This window comes from Gavialis gangeticus, unplaced genomic scaffold (assembly GCF_001723915.1).
Source record: "Gavialis gangeticus isolate Ggan-Ray unplaced genomic scaffold, GavGan_comp1, whole genome shotgun sequence".
NCBI lineage: Eukaryota > Metazoa > Chordata > Crocodylia > Gavialidae > Gavialis > Gavialis gangeticus.
In genome coordinates, this window is record NW_017729032.1 from 38638823 (window position 1) to 38647236 (window position 8414).

General features: G+C 47.1%; 1 long non-coding RNA gene across 1 annotated transcript in view; it reads left to right on the forward strand.

Moving 5' to 3' along the window:
- Positions 1–1915, forward strand: part of LOC109303329 — a 20347-nt gene extending 18432 nt beyond the window's left edge. Inside the window, exon 4 of the long non-coding RNA XR_002099057.1 lies at positions 446–1915. This is a non-coding gene — a long non-coding RNA (uncharacterized LOC109303329). The remainder of the gene's footprint in view (positions 1–445) is intronic.
- Positions 1916–8414: the final 6499 nt, after the last annotated feature.

The window sequence follows — 8414 nt, forward strand, 5'->3', positions numbered from 1 at the left end:
GGTTCGGTGATCGGCTGCAGGGGGAACCCGAGTATCCCCCCAGACCTTTGATTCAATTCAGATTCAGAGATTCAGCCACCGAATTGGGCTGAATTTCTGCCAAATTGAATCAAGCACCAAAGCTTCACATAGCCCTACTATGGACTTTTGCCTTCCTCATGCATGGGGCATGATCCTCTTCCTAGGATCCTGTGAACATATATTACTAATTACTTCTGTGTGACTGCTATGGTGAGGTATTGTCTGCCCCTGCTTTTATGCATGGCACATTGGGTGTTTCAGGTTTTATGCTTTGTAGTTGTGTATGTGAGGGTTTGAAGTAGTGGTCTGGGAAATTCTTGGCTGAAGTGTTGCCCATGAACATGGGGACTGGACTCAATGGCACAGGTGGCTCCTTCCATTCCTGAGTTCCTATAGCTGATCAGCAAAGAGAACTATGTCAAAGTGTAGCAGAAAGCCCCTTTTCCTCTTGCCTGCATTTGCTTTCCCATTTTTGGATATGTTTCTCCTCTTACACCGTTTCTTCCTTCCTCTTTCTTTCACTATAAGATAAGGAATTGTGTTTTAAAGTTTGTATGTGTGTATTTTGTATCTCCCCTTGTATTTTGGCATTTTTATCTATTTGTGTGCCTTGGCATTACTCTTGTAGCTTATATTTTATACTCTTCACCTTTTGAGTAAATGTGTTTTAGTTTTAGAAGTAAGTTATACACTGTAACAATGTTAACAAGGGCAGGAATCAAACTGCTGCTTACCTGTATCAGACAGGCCCTTGAAAGAGCAAGTGAATCGGTGATTGAATGCGTAACACAGTAGCAGGCTTCATTAACAAGCGGCAGTTAACACCTACGGAAACCGCAGATCAACCAACAGAAGAAATCAATAGGAGACAATGTAGCAACCGGGAATTCTCTAAACTTCACTAGAAGCCCGGGTCTGAGTTAATCAATGCTGGGGACCAACTTTTGGGGCTGAATATCTCCAGATCGACCACTTCCAGAGCCCTATTCATGACAGCGGTAAATTAATCAAAATTCATCAATGGACTCCCAAACCTGCATGTACATGCAGACAACACCTGGGGCTGACAGATGCCATCCAGTAGCCACCCAGGGGGAAATCCCACGAGGGTCAACGACCCGTGGATTGGGCAAACCTGAAAATTGGGGAGTCACCAAAGTCTGCCAAGGACAGATAAAAAGCAGTGAAAAGTGACCTTCGGTGGCGCCTCTTGATCTCCAAGGTGACCAGCACCCGACCTGTCCCCTTCTGGAGGATAACACCACGCTGGAAGAAGCCTCGACTGGCCATTGATGGTAGACCTCAGCGCTTGTAGGATAGGTATACCCAACTCTGGTGCCTCCCCCCACAAACATTTGTAGCTCGCTACTGTGTGTGTGCATGTGTGTGTGTGTGAGGGGATGAGCCCCAAGGTTTATGATCTGACTTCATTACAGTGTTTCAATCTGCCTAATAAACCAGAATTTCAAGGATCCTGAGTTGGACATTTGTAGCCAACATTATTTGGTGGAGAATGTGGGCATTATTCTAGGATTATTAGCAGATTAGTAATTGGGGAGACCATGTCTCCAGACAGAACCCACGTCCATGGAGGTGGGTGGGCAATAATCACCCAAGGGGGTGGACTAAAATTTAGACTCACCCAAGGAGGTGGGCAGAGCCAAGGAGGGTCTGGATTTAGAAGCCACCCCAGGGGGTGGACTAGGATTTAGACTCACCCAAAGGGGTGGGCAGACCCAAGGAGGGTCTGCATTTAGTTGTCACCTAAGGGGGTGGGCATATCCCAAGGAAGGGATTTGGTTGTAGAATTTCAGTGGCAGAGTGAGTTGGGAGCATGAGGGCTCAAGGAAACTGACAGGCTTGAGGCATGTTGAGGAAAATGTCTTTGTTTAGGGTAAAAACCCCTAAGGTTGGAGAAGGAGGCCAAGAGGATAAGTGGTTATGGAGTGAGGAAATTTCCCCTCTCCATAGGGAGATTCTGAAGGGTGGACCCAGCCCATGGAGGGAGGATGTGTGCACCTCAGGCTTTTCCATAGGGGACACTGAAGAACAATTTGAAAGATTTTGCTTTTGTGAAAAACCCTCGGTTCAAAGGCAACACAGTGCCTTGGTCCGGCTACTATGGTTTGCTGTAAAAACAGCAGTTGAGGAAAAAGTTCCGTGAACCTCTGAAATTGAGGAAATTGAGGAAAAGGAGGAGCAAATTCTAAAAGATAGGTGTGTCCAATTGGAAACAAGTAATCAGATTCTAAAGGGGAGCTGCGCTAAATGTATTCGGGAGGAAATGGGACCTGAAGCAATTTGAAACTGATCAAATTACACTCCGATCCTTTACAGGGCAGGAATCCACCCAGGTGGTGTGCACAGGGGTAACCACCTGCATCCAATTTCCAGAGGGACCCCAAGAGATTAATATAGATGGAGTTCAACAAGAAGGCTCCACTGAACAGTTGATTCTGGGAGCCCCTTGTTCAACTTGTTCCTGGATCTAGCCAACAGAGTTGTATGGCGAGCACAGACAGCTGACCCCTGGGAGCCTTGTGAGACAAACCCATATTGGAGGTGGGAACGGTGTAAGGAGGTTGGAGCCACTGACTCTGGCTTGGAGGATGAGTGGGTGCAGCACTTCCCTAACATATGGGCTAGGAGTAAAAGTGACTGTGGCCGGATCAATGCCTGTGTTAAGATCATAGGCGATCCAGTGCCTCCTCAAAAAGGGTATAGCTTCCCTAAGCAAGCAGAGGAAGCCATACAGTTAATTATCACAGACCTACTGCAGCAGGGAGTGATGATTGAAACCAATTCAAAACCAATTCCCCCATACGGCCTGTCCTAAAGGCGGACCGGGTATCGTGGAGGCTAACTGTTGACTATCAAGCCATTAACAACGGCTCCTATAGTGGCTAACATGCCTGCCATGCTTACGAGGATACAAGAGAGTCCCCAGTGGTTTTCTGTAATAGACCTAGCCAACTGCTTCTTTGTAATCCCCCTGCACCCCAAGTCATGGAACTGATTCGCTTTCACCTTTAAAGGGAAACAGTACACCTTTACCCGGGTCCCACAGGGGTTTCACAACGCCCTAGTCATGGCTCACCACCATGTTGTATCCATGCTCCAGAGTTTAGCTGGACCCAATCAGGAATGGGTGGTCTCTTATGTAGATGACGTATTGGTATGGGGAGATCAGGAGCGGGAGGTGAAGGAACACACGGGGAGGGTGCTGGCTCTGATCCAGAAAACTGGGTTCGGGGTCAGCAGACCAAAGGCTTAGTTAGTCATGCAAGAAGTAACCTACTTGGGTGTAAGCCTGGGGGTGGAAGGGAAAAAGTTCGATTCCCAAAAGGTCACTGCCCTATTAAACATGCCGGTTCCCAAGAATCCTCACTCCCTGCGAGTGCTGCTTGGAGGTTTTAACTTCCTCCACTCCCACATATACCAATTTGCAGAGATCACACAGCCTCTGTGGAGGCTGCTAAAGAAAAAGGTGCAGTGGGAGTGGGGTGACAGCAAGCAAAAGGCTTTTTATTTACTTAAGGAGGCATTAATCAAGGCTCCTGCTCTGGCATACCCTAACCCATTGAAGCCTTTCTATATTAAGTTGGCAATGAATGAAATAGCTCTATCAGCCGTACTACTACAAAAAAAAATTCAGACAGGAAATTGGTACCCATAGCTTACAAATGCCACAAATTGACAGGTCCAGAGAATAATTTTACTGCAGCCAGAACGAGAGTGCCTGGCTGCAGTATGGGCTGTTCAAAAATTTGAAGGACTCAGAGATGGCCCCAGTAATCATTCAGACACATCACTTACCCTTAAAATACATTTTGTCAGGAAACCTGACAGGGTCTAAAGTGTCCAACACCCAGATCGCCCAGTGGGCATTGTTCCTGACCAGACAGGGAGTTGGACATAAAACCCAGTCTAAGGTGGATATGCTCCCATATGTCTTGTTAATAGAAGGCACTACTCACCAGTGCCCTGATAGAGACCCTTGCCAAGGGAACACGGGGGTCCCTGAGGCTCCACCGCTGGAAAAAAACCCAGCAGTGAAGGATCAGCCTACCCATATATGTTTTACAGATGGGAGCACTAGCTTTGAAAATGGAAAGTGGTTTACTGGATATAGAGGGGTGAATTTAAATAATGATCAGATAGGGGGTCCCTTGCCAGCGGGGTACTCAGCTCAAGCTGCTGAAGTACGAGCCCTGAGGGAACTCCTTGAACAGCATAATCCATCTGAAGGGAAATTATGCATCTACACTGACTCTTACTTCTGTGCTAAGGCTCTGCTATACTGGATATATAATTGGAACAAAGCTAATTGGCATGCTGCTGATGGCAAAGAAATTGCACAAACGGGTGATTGGCAGACAATTTGGGGATGGATTCAAAGGTGCCCATCCTCACTATACATTCAACATGTTAAAGGTCATCAAAAGGCTGATACTTTAGAAGCCAAAGTGAACCAATTAGCAGATGCTGCAGCAAAGAAAGGAGCACGGGGAGACATTGCCATGGCGCAAACCCGGTCCTCAAGCCACCAAAATGTAAGATTCAGGAGGAGTATGCTGTTCATCAGGAAACTGGAGAAGTTAGGTGGGTACCACCTCCAGAGTATAGAGAGGAAATCATAACTGCTTGTCACAGCCTCAGGCACGAAGCATCTGAAGCCACAACAGCTAGGGTGCAGGAAATTGCCTACTGGCCAGGGATGTCCAAAGATGTGAAGGAGTGGGTGCAGAATTGCTTACGCTGTGCAGGGGAGGGAGCAAAACCAAAAGACCCCGGACTTCTCTTCCATCAAAAGCTAGTGGGTCCATGGCAACGGATCCAAAAGGATTACATTGACAAGCTTCCCCACACAGCACAAGGAAACCAGTACTTGTTAGTGGTTATGGACTCCTTCAGCAGGTGGGTGGAGGCATTCCCTATGCGCACCCACACTGCTGAAGCCACAGCAAAGAAACTCTGGACAGAGGTAAGATGCCGGTTTGGAGCTCCTAAAATCATGGACTCAGACCGAGGTCCCCATTTCACTGGGGCTGTTGTTAAGCAACTGCTGCAAGCCTTAGGTATCAGGCAGCAGTGGCACATTCCTCACCACCCTCAGGCATCTAGGCAGGTAGAGCGAATTAATAGGACAATTAAGGAGTCGCTAAGGAAGGTGGTAAATCAAACAGGTACAGACTGGGATCTTAAGCTTCCTTTGATCTTAGCTGCTCTCCGGAGCAGGAACTGCTTGGGAACCAGCCTCCAGCCCTACCAAATTCTATTTCGCAAGCAGTTGGCTCTAATACTCACCGGACTTATGCCATACCCAGACAATCTGGACAATCCACAGCCCACAGAAATTATTGAATGGGTGAAAGAGCTCACATATTGTTTGAGGCAACAGGAGCTGCAGATTAATGAAGCTATTCAGCAAGCTCGGCTGCGGATGGACAAGCAGCTCGAACAGCTTCCCAGGCTTTGGGAAACTGGACAGTTGGTCATGTACCTTAGACTCACCCCAAAGGCACATGTCCTGGAGTCCAAATGGATCAGACCCTTCACTATTATCAATTGATTGAGCCCAAGCGTGGTCCAAATTGATAAAGGGGAATCGGGAAAATGGGTACATTTGTCTCAGCTGAAACTGTTTGAGGGGACAGAATAGATCTAACCCTGAATCTAGCCTTGTTAGTAGGATTCCTTGTGTCATGAGGAGAGCATCCCAGTGACCCAGCTTGGAGAAAAAGAAAAAAAAAAAGAAGTGAGCCACCAACCACCTGACCCTCGAGGAACAGGTTAACCAATCTCTTAATCCTGCTGGCCACCCTTCTTGGCTAGCAGGAAGGAACGGCTCTGAGCCATTGGTAGATACGCATCGGATGGGCTGATCAGTGCCCACCTTATTGTTGAGGCAGGGAGAGGCAGAGAAGTCTTTGACTTGTGATGGCCATCCTCCTGTAGGTAATTGCTCCACTTGTTTGCAATATTCTGCATTAAAACAGGTAACGCCAATTAATCTCCCTCTCCTCCTCCCCTACCATTCTAAACCAACTTTTCCTTTAATATAGAAATTTGATATGGAGACCCTAAGCCTATGGGGAGTCCTCTTCCTGTGGATTCTTCCAGTTAATGGCAGCCTTCACTGTAATTTAGACAGTGAACTGACATTACAGATCAAAAGTGTTAAGTGCTGTCTAGAGGTAATTAGTGTTGACAGCAGCCTTGAAGACATCCAAGACTCACAGTGGCCCTCTCCCCAGCCAAAAGGATGCCAACTCTGGGCCGCCCAGTCTTGGCAAATTCAAAATGGTATGAGTGAAGTCAGCCTGCAGGATCCCTTTAAACCTATCTGCTTCCTTAAGTCCAGGTGTAATCCCCAGGCGGAATGTGTCCATGTAGGACTGAACTCCAGCCTGGAAATCCGAGATTACCAGGGTGGCAAGGTCTGGAGAACCACCAGGATTTCCTTCCCAGCAGGGGACGGGGAATAGTAGGGTGTATGTGGGATGCATTAGTAGGGTGCACTGGGCACTCTTTCATCTTCAGACTGGTTCACCCACCTAAACCTGCACCTATCCCCATAGCATCTACAACCCTGCCACTTTCACCACCACCTCCCACTTGCTCCTGTATACCATGGAACCTCTCCAGCCCCCTGACTGCTGGGGAACACACCATCCAAGTGTGTTGGGGCAGTAATAGTGCTAACCCAGATCTCCCAGCATGAATAACCATCAGCTTTCCTCAAGGACAGCTACCTGTCGACCTTACCCACCCAAAATGTGGACCCACAAACATTACCCTGAATGACACCAGCTGCCCTGAGCAATGCCCTCTGTCCAGCTGTGGCACCCTAGTATACAGTTTCTCCCTATCCAGTTCTGGAAGGTGGAGAGCTTCTGCTTCTACAGACCCCCCAGCTCTAACCACAGAAATCATAATGCATGAGGAAGCACAGAAACACGAAATCAGACCCTTTGTGGTGAGACAAGATATTAGCAAACCTTTATTAACTAACATAACACAGTCTTTATGAAATGTCACTATCAATCTGCAATCCCACAGTATCACCCAGCTGTATCCACAGTGTGGCAATTATGATTTATCCCTCTGAATGCTGGATGGCAGGCATGGACTCAGCAGGTCATACAGGAGCCCTTCAACAGCTCTGGATCCAGTGGCCCACGAAGCCGACGATCACTAGACACCATATTGGGACCAATCAGAACTGGCACCGGTGTCCTAAATACCATCAATACAGAGGTGCTCCGGAACAAATTGGCAACAGTTGGAAATCTGCTTCACCAATTGGATGAACCTACAAGGGACAATTTTGAAACCTCCACCCAGCTAAGTGTTTCTATTGCCTCCCTCATGCAGTAGATGACTCAAGTGGCTTCTCAGGACTCCCAGACCCTGACTGAAGCAGTCATAGCCCTGGGGCAAAATGTCTTTCTTGCCCTCATGTGTACCCAGGCCCAGGTATGGTACCTAAACATAATTAAGGGTATCATACTTCAAGGCCTGAAAGGACACATTCCCACAGAACTACAAAACCTGCTAATAAATTAAACCAATCAGACTTCACAGTTAACCCCTTATAACCAGCTAATACAATTCAGGTTTGATCCAAATTTGTGGTCTATCAATCTTATGATCATGGGGGTGGTTAGTGGGAAAATAAATTAAGTATTCCCAATCATAACATTGGGAAGAAGGATCAACGATACATTCATGATTCCACAGACAGGCAAACATTGGGCGCTAAAGCAGGCCAATGGCCAATTTAAAGCTATTACTGTGAATAACTGTGAAGATGTTGACTCTGGTTTCCTCTGTGAGGAACTCATGTTGCAATCCCAAATCCACTGCTTTGACCCTGACTTTTCAATCTGTCCCTATGTGATATTCAAAGACCCCAGTGTTCAGTCTTTGCTCATCAGTTTTGGTTTTGGATGTGTCTGCTTCTGCACCCTATGTCCCTTTATCACCGTGAATGAGTTTTATAATATTACTGACCTACAGCACAACCTCTGTCTGTGTAATGTCAGATCCATTACTGGGTGTGACATACAGTATAAAAGAAAAGACATGCAACATCAGTCCCTCACCCCACAGTACAGCCTCTTCAAACCTAAACTCACCCCAGTCCACTTAGGCATGTCCCCCTAAGCTCTCAGGCATGCCATCACACCCCCAGAAGTCCAACAGGCCTTACAGTCCCAAGCCAATAAAACCTACACTATTATCCAAACTAATAACCACCAAGTTACCCAGGTACTCACCAAAATCAAACAAATCACCCACTACAGCCCTTGGGAGACCCTCCTGGGCTGGGGTGAATGCTCTGACTAGAGATCATGGAATTGGGTATCTAGAGTGATCTATTCCCTATT